This window comes from Schistocerca piceifrons, chromosome 1, assembly GCF_021461385.2.
Source record: "Schistocerca piceifrons isolate TAMUIC-IGC-003096 chromosome 1, iqSchPice1.1, whole genome shotgun sequence".
In the NCBI taxonomy this organism is placed as follows: domain Eukaryota; kingdom Metazoa; phylum Arthropoda; class Insecta; order Orthoptera; family Acrididae; genus Schistocerca; species Schistocerca piceifrons.
This window is the reverse complement of record NC_060138.1, coordinates 695,429,555-695,431,628: the sequence shown is the minus strand read 5'-3', so window position 1 is coordinate 695,431,628 and position 2,074 is coordinate 695,429,555. Positions and strand designations below refer to the sequence as shown.

The 2,074-nt window shown below is 48.6% G+C and overlaps 1 pseudogene; it reads right to left on the bottom strand.

Annotated features, from left to right (window-relative positions):
- Positions 1-562: 562 nt before the first annotated feature.
- On the bottom strand, positions 563-679 carry LOC124723163 (annotated as a pseudogene).
- Between the last annotated feature and the right edge of the window lie 1,395 nt (positions 680-2,074).

Genomic DNA, 2,074 nt, shown 5'->3' with positions numbered 1-2,074 from the left:
TCAGCTCAATGACCTGTTCGTTCCATCCAGGAATTTACGAGTATCTTATAAAATGTTACCCCAAGAGCAACATCATCGACTGCACAGTCATGTAGCCGAAGTTATTTCAGTGTTTGATTCCACTTATTTGTGCCAACTGGATGTTTCTGCTGAGACATTAACAAAATTCATTTAATGTTCCGATTTAGCAGGTTTAATCTGTGTAACTCCATGTCTTTGATTGTATCACGAGCCACAGTTCCTCGTATATAATGTATTCTAAAATCGAAACGTGTATAAATTAATAAACATCACATCATGTTGTTAAACGTAAAGTTTTTTGTATTTCTGCTCAACGTATTACACACACACACACACACACATACTCCGTCTTCAGGCCACGAGTGGCCTACCTGGACCATCCGACCGCCGTGTCATCCTCAGGTGATGATGCGGATAGGAGGGGCGTGGGGTCAGCACACCGCTCTCCCGATCGTTATGATGGTATTCTTGACCGAAGCCGCTACTATTCGGTCGAGTAGCTCCTCAATTGGCATAACGAGGCTGAGTGCACCCCGAAATATGGCAACAGCGCATGGCTGCTGGATGGTCACCCATCCAAGTGCCGGCCACGCCCAACAGCGCTTAACTTCGGTATTCTCACGGGAACCGGTGTATCCACTGCGGCAAGGACGTTGCCTGCTCAATGTATTAACGCTGTCTAATATACTTATACAATTAAACAGTAAAGTTACTGCTTCGGCAGAAAAATAATAAATCGAAAATAAACACTAGTGACAAAGTCCTGTTTATAGAAGTATGCAGCAACATTTGCCTCTTAGAAGTAGTCGCACTGTGTTGCAGAAACTACTTCCTAAGTTTTCCGCATTTACAGTCTCCAGCATATAGCCACCTTAGCCACACATCTGCTCGGAACTGCGCAGTAGTGGGGGAAGCGGAAGCTCTAAGCAGACTCGGCTGCAGTGGAGGAGAGCGATCGCGCTCCAGGACCGCAAATCTCGGCCAGGCCGGGCTTAGATATTTCATCGTCGTGTCTCTGTCGCGCAACATACCGCCAGTATCTCTGGTGGATTGTTCGGATTCTCTGTGTCAAGGTGGGACATAAGAATAATGGACAGAAATTAACTGAATAAATAAATAACAGAACCACGTACGCCAGAGAAATTCGAACGCTGAATACAGCTGACAGAGATTGTGACCTTTCCGTATACAGCAGCAATGGAGAGGAAGGGCGGGTATGGAGGGTGACGGGCGCCGGCATGTGGGGTCCGGTATTTACGGCGGAGCGAAATCGCGACGCGGCCGTTAAGTCGAGCGCTGGCCCTGACGGCTGGGCCTGCTCCGCGCTTCTAAATATTGGGCCACTCCGCCAGCCGCACGCGGCTCTCTGGCCAAATGAAACACCTCGCCGTATATCAGCAGCAGGGATCCCGATAGCAGCGCCGCGCGCCGTTCCTCACCAGTGTTTGGCGATGCAGGGAGCGTTTCTGGCGTTTCACATACCTCGCCCTGACGTCACATCAGTTATCGACGAGAATATTTCCGTGGGAGAGAACCAACGTTGCCGTGGAATGCGTGTATTTCGAGACCTGTCTCACCGCAGTGGAAGCTGAATCAAGTTATATATCATTAGCAGGCTAAAAATTTTCTTGATTTACCGATCTGCCTCCGTACTGAATGAATAAGGAGAGTTGCCATCGCGACGACTGGGGACTGCAGTGTCCAGATATCGATCTTCATGTAAATGGTAACTCCTGTAAATTAGTTAGCATTTTAATTCAGATGGGTTCTGGCCGTTTCAACGTTCTTTCCACCCAAATTATCAGGGTCAAGAAACCTGACCAGACATGTGGATTTGTAGTGTCCGCCGAAAAGGATAGCAGCATGAAGTAGTCCCTCCTTCACGAGATGCTAGGGATCTGTGCACTTTGGCGGCCTACCACGGTGTCATACACACAAGGCCGATTTTTTTAGTAGCCCACTTGCGTGATGGTTTCGTCACGTATCAACTGAACTGAGCAACTGACGATCGCCAGTGTGTGTGTGTGTGTGCGTGAGTGTGTGTGCGCCCCCT